Source organism: Triticum dicoccoides, chromosome 2A (assembly GCF_002162155.2).
Source record: "Triticum dicoccoides isolate Atlit2015 ecotype Zavitan chromosome 2A, WEW_v2.0, whole genome shotgun sequence".
NCBI classification, from domain to species: Eukaryota; Viridiplantae; Streptophyta; class Magnoliopsida; order Poales; family Poaceae; genus Triticum; species Triticum dicoccoides.
Genome location: NC_041382.1, coordinates 562735823 through 562745840, shown reverse-complemented (window position 1 = coordinate 562745840; position 10018 = coordinate 562735823).

Below are 10018 nucleotides of genomic sequence, written 5' to 3'. Positions count from 1 at the left end.
GGAGTAAAATCCAAGAGGCGAAAGCCAAAGGTGTGCATAATGTCGCAGAAGAAATCGGAGAAAGGGGGGCATAGCCCGCAAGAAAGATAATCAACGAAAAAGGGATACTGATTTGGAGTAGGATCGGTGCAAGTAGCAGGAATGACGCGTGTCGCCGGGTGTCCCGAATTCTCTCCCCTCGTCTTCGCTCCCCATAGGGGCCTGAAGGAGGCCCGGATCTCATGAACATCAACCGTCGAGGGGAAGAAAAAGGCGGACTTCGTCCAGTCCCCCGACAGCGCGCTGTCCGGCGGCTCCACAGTCCCAGTGCCCTTAGCCACCCCTTGCCCTTAACGGATTTGGGCGCCATGGCGGCCAAGAAGTTTAGAGGGCTGAGGAAGGGGGATGGCGAAGAAACAACGGCGGGCGACGACGGAAGCTTAGGAAGGAAGGAAGAGAGGAAACGGTGGCTCTGAGATTGGAAAAGGCACGAGGAAAGAGGAGAAAGCGAGCAGCGCGCCCACGGTTATTCCTTTTTTATGGGGGAAAACACGGGCCAACTCCTTTCAAATTAACTGTGTGTGACGCATGCCCGCGGGAAGCAACCCCACGCATGCTGCCCACGTCACACGCACCTCCCTACGCCGCGCCACGCGCGAGAGTCGTGGGATGTGCAGCGCGCGAAGAACCGTACCGAGGTAAAAATCGCCCCACTTGCCCGTGCACCGTTTTTGGGCCTAGCCCAACAACGCGTTGCGCTTATGTGTGGACCAGGCCCGGGGGCTCCTGTCGGTGTACAAAAAGAGGGGTACACTTTTTGTACCCCTATAACTATGCACGGGCAGTCTGAGCCACGGGCACCACCACACCAAGCAAGGCAAGGGAGGTGAGCCAGGGTAAGACTGAAGCTCAAGAGAACTACGACGCCAAGGCCAAGACCACGAAGAGCAAAGGGGACGAAGCGGACTCCCCCGGCAAGATACTTGCCGAGAGACAGTTCTAGCAGCCCCGACAAGACCCTTGCCGCGGCGACTCGTCCCGCGCCTACGGAGCAAATCACCCTTGAGTCCACTGCCCCCAAAGGGCAAGGATTCGGGAGACATCCCCGTGGCGGCATGCAGATCTTTGTAAAGACATTTAAGATCAGATACGCACTAAGGAGATGACAACCCTTGGCGGGATCCGAGCCGAGGAAGACCACAAGGCCCCCGGCAAGCGCCTTGCCGGGGATGACAGCAGGCGCCTCGGCAAGACCCTTGCCGGGGCCCCGGCAAGGCCCTTCCCGAGGACACCCGCGGGGCCACCATCAGGCCCACGCCGACTAAACCTCCACCACCGCACGCATGCAGCTGCCGACCCAACCAGCTGGGCAGGCACCTGCGTGGCGGCATGCAGATCTTCGTGAAGACCCACCACTGCGCCACCTCAGCTGCCTGCCTACCTACATGGCATCGCAGGCGTCGCTGGCCAGGGCGCGTGTCGACACAAGAAGGAGCGGCGATGGACGAGACAGGTTTCTCCCCCGTCCCCGATAAAGCAAGAACACCTAGGCAAGACGCATTAAATGCGCCTTGTCATGTAATGCGAGGGATAACCTCGCATCACTGCACCCTTTCCACCTCCTGTGTGCCACTGTGGCAACCCCTTTTTCTATAAAAGGAGGCCCAAGGCGACCAGGAGAAGGATTCGGCTTTTTGGAGCTCCTCACGCCCCATAGCTAACTCAAGAACACAGATATACAATCCACCAAAGCAGGAGTAGGGTTTTACGCATCCTCGCGGCCCGAACCTGGATAAACGAACCGTGTGCTACCTGTTAGATCCACTCTTCTCACGACCCCGTGCCCCGCTAACCACAGTAGGGATTCTTGTGATCCCATAGGTGTCGTTCCCACCGACACAAGACCAGTAAATTCATCCTTACTAGGCAATTCTCTATCATGGGGTTGTCTACGAAATTTAGAGAAATTAAAATCATGAGAAATATCCCCTAATCCAACAGTAACAATATCTTTCTCGCAGTCTATCTTAGCATTAATAGTATTCAAGAAGGGTCTACCAAATATAATGGGACAAAAATTATCTTGTGGGGAAGCAAGAACAAGAAAATCAGCAGGATATTTTATCTTCCCACACAAGAGTTCAACATCTCTAACAATCCCAATTGGTGATATAGTAGCTCTATTAGCAAGCTTAATAGTAACATCAATATCTTCTATCTTAGCAGGTACAATATCATTCATAATTTCTTTATATATGGTATAAGGAATTGCACTCACACTAGCACCCACATCACATAATTAAGCCATGAGAGCAATGATCTCCTATTTTAGCAGAAACAAAGGACATGCCAACAACAGGTCTATGTTTATCTTTCATATCGGGTTTGGCAATTCTAGCAGCTTCATCACAGAAATAAATAACATGCCCATCAAGATTATCAACCAAGAGATCTTTGACCATAGCAACACTAGGTTCAACTTTAATTTGCTCAGAGGGTTTACTTTTGTTGACCACGGTTGAAGCTTTAGCATGATCCTTTATTCTAACAGGGAATGGTGGTTTCTCAATATAAGTAGTAGAAACAATAGGATCAACATTATAAGTAATAGTTTCTTCTTCAACTTTAAAAGGTTCAACTACTTTAACTTCAATGGGAGAATCATATTTAAATCACTTCTCCTTAGGGAGATAAACATGAGTAGTGAAAGATTCATAGAAAGAAGCTACTATCTCAGAGTCAAGTCCATATTTAGTGCTAAAATCACGAAAAGCATCGGTATCCATAAATGATTTAACACAATCAAACTTAAGGTTTATACCCGCCTCCTTACCTTCATCGAGTTCCCAATCTTCAGAGTTGCATTTAATTCTTTCCAATAAATCCCATTAGAATTCAATATCCTTCTTCATATAGGAGCCAGTACAAGAAGTATCAAGCATAGATCGATCATTATGAGAAAGCCGAGCATAAAATATTGAATAATAATTTCTCTTGGGAGCTCATGATTGGGGCATGAATATAACATTGACTTAAGCCTCCCCCAAGCTTGAGCGATACTTTCTCCTTGACGAGGCCAAAAATTATATATATAATTCCGATCACGATGAACTAGATGCATAGGATAAAACTTCTGATGAAATTCCAATTTCAATCGGTTGTAGTTGCATGATCCAATATCATCCCATAGCCTATACCATGTCAATGCCTTTAACTTCAAAGATAAAGGGAAGACCTTCTTCTTGACAACATCCTCGGGCATACCTGCAAGCTTAAATAATCCACAAACTTCATCCACATAGATTAGGTGATATCGGGATGTAATGTTCCATCTCCTGCATAAGGATTGGCTAGCAGTTTCTCTATCATACCCAAAGGAATTTCATAATAAATATTTTCAGTAGGTGTAGTAGGTTGAGGAGAAACTCTTTGCTCTTTAGGTCGAGGTGAAGATACCCCGAACAAGCCCCTCAAAGGATTAATTTCCATAGTAACAAGTGACAGTAAATTTCAGCATACAACATAAATGTTTCCTAACCAAATTCTACTTACCAAAGGCGCTTCACTCCCCGGAAACAGCGCCAGAAAAGAGTCTTGATGACCCACAAGTATAGGGGATATATCATAGTCCTTTCAATAAGTAAGAGTGTCGAACCAAACGAGGAGCAGAAGGAAATGACAAGTGGTTTTCAGCAAGGTATTCTCTGCAAGCACTGAAATTATCGGTAATAGATAGTTTTGTGATAGGATAAATCATAACGAGTAACATGTAAATAAAGTAACTAAGGTGCAGAAAGATGGCCGAATCCTTGTTGTAGCAAAGGACAAGCCTGGACAAACTCTTATATAAAGCAAAGCACTCTCAAGGACACATGGGAATTGTTCTCAAGTTAGTTTTCATCATGCTCATATGATTCACGTTTGTTACTTTGATAGTTTGATATGTGGGTGGACCGGTGCTTGGGTGCTGCCCTTCCTTGGACAAGCCTCCCACTTATGATTAACCCCTCTCGCAAGCATCCACAACTACGGAACAAGAATTAAGGTAAACCTAACCATAGCATGAAACATATGGATCCAAATCATCCCCTTACGAAGCAACGCATAAACTAGGGTTTAAGCTTCTGTCACTCTAGCAACCCATCATCTACTTATTACTTCCCAATGTCTTCCCCTTGGACCAAATAATGGTGAAGTGTCATGTAGTCGATGTTCACATAACACCACTAGAGGAGAGATAACATACACCTCATCAAAATATCGAACGAATACCAAATTCACATGATTACTTATGACAAGACTTCTCCCATGTCCTCAGGAACAAACGTAACTACTCACAAAACATATTCACAATCAAGATCAAAGGAGTATTAATTATCATTAAGGATCTAAAAATATAACCTTCCACTGGATAAACCTACTAGCATCAACTACAAGGAGTAATCAACACTACTAGCAACCCACAGGTACCAATCTGAGGTTCTGGAACCAAGACCAATACAAGAGATGAACTAGGGTTTGAGAGGAGATGGTGCTGGTGAAGATGTTGATGGAGATTGACCCCCTCCCGATGAGAGGATCGTTGCTGATGACGATGGCTTCGATTTCCCCCTCCTGGAGGGATGTTTCCCCGACTGAACAGCTCCGCCAGAGCCCTGGATTGGTTCTGTCCAGATTCCACCTTGAGACGGTGATGCTTCATCCCGAAAGCTTTCTTTTGATTTTTTTTCCAGGTCAAAACACATCATATAGCCAAACATGTGCACCGGAGGCCTGTCAGGGGGCCCACAAGGTCGGGGGTGCGCTCAGGGGGGTAGGGCGTGCCCTCCACCCTTGTGGTTGGCTGGTGGCCCCCCTCTGGTTCTTTCTTCTCCCAATATTTTTTATATATTCCAAAAACATGCTCCATGAAGTTTCAGGACTTTTGGAGTTGCACAGAATAGGTCTCTAATATTTGATCCTTTTCCAGTCCAGAATTCCAGCTGCGAACATTCTCCCTCTTCATGTAAACCTTATAAAATAAGAGAGAAAATGCATAATTATTGTGATATAACATGTAATAACAGCCCATAATGCAATAAATATCAATATAAAAGCATGATGCAAAATGGACGTATCACTCGTCATCGCATGCATCACCCTGTGAAGTAGCAGGGCTGCGTGACTCCTCTACCTGATCCTTGACCTGCATGCCTCCATGAGGGGCCTCAGGAGGCAGCCTCGGGAGGCCGCCCCGTCAGAGGGCCTCGTGAGCCCACCAATGAAGCTTGACGATGCGCACCTCGTGAGGAGGGTGTCCTCATGAAGGCGTTGCTCATGAAGTCTTGATATCAGGCTCACTTGGGCCTTCTGCCGACGTCGCGCCCTGGGCCGTAGGTAGACGGTCCTGGATACCCGCAGCCCTATGGGCCCGACAGTAGCCTCCGAGGTCGTGGTGCGCATGATTCCGCCCATGAATAAGGGAGGGGACAAAACGGCACGGGCCCCAACTCCGTGCGGGCTAGGCTCGACGTGTGGTGCACGACGAAGCGTGAGACACCCCCACTTCCCCATGATGCCTCAACAACCGCTCGGGTTGACATAAAGCCTGGCGGCCGCTGTGCGGTCTCGATCCCATAGGGGTTACGAATCATTCATTCATTGATTGATTCAAGGTAGAATCTTGCATGTTTTATATACATTTACCAGCAACTTTATATCATTTTTGGGACTAACCTATTAACTTAATGCCTAGTGCCAGTTGCTATTTTTTGCTTGGTTTTTACTTTGCAGAATATCAATACCAAATGAAGTCCAAATGCCACGAAACATTTTGAAGATTTTTTTTCCGGTCATATAAGACCCTGGAAGCTTCTAGAGCACATGAGAAGATGAAGGTGGGGGCCACTAGACACCAGGGCATGCCAGGGTCCTCTAGTGTGCCCTGATGGGTAGTGGGGCCCATAGGCACCGTCTTGACCTAGCTCCGCCTACATAAATACTCTAAAATCCCCAAAACCCTAGGGGAGTCGACGATATACTTTTTCTGCCGCCCAAGTTCCAGAACCACGAGATCCAATCTAGAGGCCTTTTTCGGCACTCTGCCGGAGGGGGCCACGATCACGGAGGGGTTCTTCATCATCCTTGCTGCCCCTCCGATGTTGTGTGAGTAGTTTACCACAGACCTACTATTCCATAGTTAGTAGCTAGATGGCTTCTTCTCTCTTTTTGATCTTCAATACAATGTTCTCCTTGATGTTCTTGGAGATCTATTTGATGTAACTCTTTTTGCGGTGTGTTTGTTGGGATCCGATGAGTTGTGAGTTTATGATCAGATCTATCCATGAATATTATTTGAGTTTTCTCTGAACTCTTTTATGCATGATTGTTATAGCCTAGTATTTCTTCTCTGATTTATTGGTTTGGTTTGGCCAACTAGATTGATTTATCTTGCCATGGGAATAGGTGCTTTGTGATGGGTTCGATCTTGCGGCGCTCAATCTCAGTGACAGAAAGAGACATGACACACATGTATTGTTGCTATTGAGGGTAACATGATGGGGTTTACTGATACATGAGTTTGTCTTGTCCACAACATGTCATCTTGCCTAATGCATTACTCCATTTTTTCATGAACTTAATACACTAGATGAATGCTGGATAGTGGTCGATGTGTGGAGTAATAGTAGTAGATTCAGAATCGTTTTGGTCTACTAATCTAGGACGTGATGCCTATATACATGATCATTGCCTTGGATACTTATCATAATTATTTGCTTTTCTATCAATTGCCCAACAATAATTTGTTTACCCACCATATGCTATTTTCTCCAAAGAAGCCTCTAGTGAAAACTATGGCCCCCAGGTCTATTTTCTATCATATATTAAACCAAAAATACCTTGCTGCAATTTTATTTACTTTGTATTTTAGTTAGATCTATTTATCAAATCTTATACAATTTAATCTATCTCAATACGATTGAGGGATTGACAACCCCTTTACGTGTTGGGTCGCAAGTATTTGTTGTTTGTGTGCAGGTGCTGTTTATATAGTGTTGCTTTGTTCTCCTACTGGATTGATCACCTTGGTTTCATAACTTAGGGAAATACTTACCTCTGCCATGCTACATATCCCCTCCTCTTCAGGGAAATACCAACACAGATTACAAGTAGCAGGAAGAATTTCTGGTGCCATTGTTGGGTAGACATCATCAACATCTATAAAGTACCTACACGTAAACCTTCATCTCCTTGCATTTACATTATTTTCCATTTGCCTCTCGTTTTCATCTCCCCAACTTCTACAAAGTTTTTACAAAAAAATACAAAAATATATTTCGTTTGCCTTTTCGCTTGTTTGATATCTTTGCTTGTGTTGCCATGTGCCTTCTATTTGCTTGCATCTTTGCTTGCTAAAATCTATTGATATGGATCCCCATCCACTTGCTAATATTTTTAAAATATCCAATTATAATGATCCAATTGATAGTGAATTGAGTTCACTAGATTATCTTTATGAAGTTTTGCTTGAGATTCATGAATCTAAAATTTTTTATGAAGCGTTAAAAGAAGAAATTTATAAAGTGATTCACGATAGCTCCTTGAATGAAAAGCATGATTCAATGATGTTATTATAAATTCTATTAATGTCAATTGTGTTAATAATATGCAAAACCTCAAGCTTGGGGATGCTAATTTTGCCATGTCCACTACTTATTGTAGTGATCATGATTGGGGTGATTCTTCTTATGATCATGAAAATGTATTTAAGCCTCATGATGATTATGATATTGCTGATAGTGTTTGAAATAATATTGAAAGTGGGTTTGGAAGAGTCCCTACTTTAGGTAATAATGATCTCACTAGTTTGGAGAATGACCAATCTTATGAATATTTTGATAAAAGTGGGCTTGGATAGGTCATGACTCTATTTGATGATAATACCACTATTTTGGAAGAGTGTCAACTTTGCATGCATGTCGATCATGTAGAGAATATGTTATGTGATAGCTATATTGTTGAATTTGAATATGATCCCACATGTAATTATTATGAGAGAGGAAAATATGGTTGTAGAAATTCTCATGTTACTAAATTACATCTCTTCATTTTGAAATTGTCTATGTTTTATTCTTCTTCCTTGCATATGCTAGTCTTTGCTTGTTTTGATAATTTGTTTTCTTATAAAATGCTATGCATAGGGAGTATGTTAGACTTAAATGTGATCTTTCACATGCTATATGATGCTCTCTTAGTGCTTCAATTCTTGTCTTTCATGGGAGCATCATTAAAATTATCAATGCCTAGCTAGGGGCATAAGACAATAGCGCTTGTTGGGAGGCAACCCAATAGTTATCTTTGAAATTTTTGTTTTCCTTTCTACTCTTCAATAAATATGCAATTATACTATAGTTATGATTGTTATTTTTATGTTTTAATTAGTGTTTGTGCCAAGTAAAGCCTTTTAAATGGTTTGGGTGATAGTTGATTTGATTTTGTGCATTAACAGAAACTTTTGCGCCCAGTAACAGAATTGACCTGCTCTGCTGGAATGTGATAAATTCTTCAATTTATTTTACAATTGACTGATATAAAAATTTCCAGTGTTGTCAATTTTTTTAGAATTTTTGGAGTTAAAGAAGTATGGTCAAAGCTTAGATTACTACAGACTGTTCTATTTTTGACAGATTCTATTTTCGCTGCATTATGTGCTTACTTGGATGAATCTATGGATTGTATCAGGGGGTATAAGCCATGGTAAAGTTGGAATACAGTAGGTATAATGCAATAATAAAATATGAATGAGTTTGCAACATTACTTAAAGTGGTGATTTGATTTATTATACTAACGGATCTCATGAAGGTTTTGTGTGATTGAAGTTTTCAAGTTTCGGGTGAGATCACGATGGATGAAGGAATAAGTAGTGACAAGACCCTAATCTTGGGGATGCCAATGGAACCCCAAGGTAATATTCAAGGACTACCACGCAACTAATCTTGGGGATGCCCCGGAAGGCATCTCCTCTTTCTTCTAACAACCATCGGTAATCTTACTTGGAGTTGTATTTTAATTCTTCGCATATCATGAGTTTTGCTTGGAGCATCTTTGATTATATGAATCTTTGCTTTTTTTGCTTTTTAGTTTGTCACAATCATCCTTGCTGGGCACACCTATTTGAGAGAGCCATACTGATATCTTGATTTGTTAGAATTGCTCTATGTGCTTCACTTAATTTTTTGAACTAGGGAATTGCTATAGTACTTCACTTATATCTTTTTGAGCACGGTGGTGGTTATACTTTAAAGAAATATGCTCTAATGCTTCACTTAGATTATTTTGAGAGTTAGAATTTTTTTGAAGAAATTTGCTCTCATGCTTCACTTATATTATTTTGAGAGTTGGAAATTTTGAAGAAATATTTATGCTCTCGTGCTTCACTTAAATTTATTTGAGAGCTTGTTATTAGCAATGATAATTTGCATAAGATATGAATTTGGTTCCAAAGTGATAGATATTGAAGAGGGATATAATAAAAACTTTCATGAAGATCATTGGATATTAAAACTTGATTCCTTGCAATAGTTTTTGCGATATGGAGATAGTGATATGTGAGTCATGTTGGTGAGTAATTTTGCTTTAGTAAGACTATTGGTGTTAAGGTTTGTGATTCATTGTGCAAGCACGGAAGTCAATAGTTATGCAAGAAAGTTACATCCTACTTGTGGTGCATTATTCAGTGTTAGTTATGTTCACTGCTTGTTTATGATCGTTTTGGATTTTGGTTGATCGCTTCTCAATCTATTTGCTAGCCTTAATTTGTACTAAATGGGAATTCTGCTTGTGCATCCAAATCCTAAACCAATTTGTGCCAAATGAGTCCACCATATCTACCTCTATGCGGTATTTCCATGCCGTTCTGGGTAAATTTGTATGTGCCAACTCTAATTTTCAAAATGAATTTCCTTTTTGCGTGCCCATACCGCTCATGAAGTGGTAGGGGCTGGCCAATATTTTCCATGCTAGGTATGTTATTCTCAAGATGAGTGTTTGTATAGAACA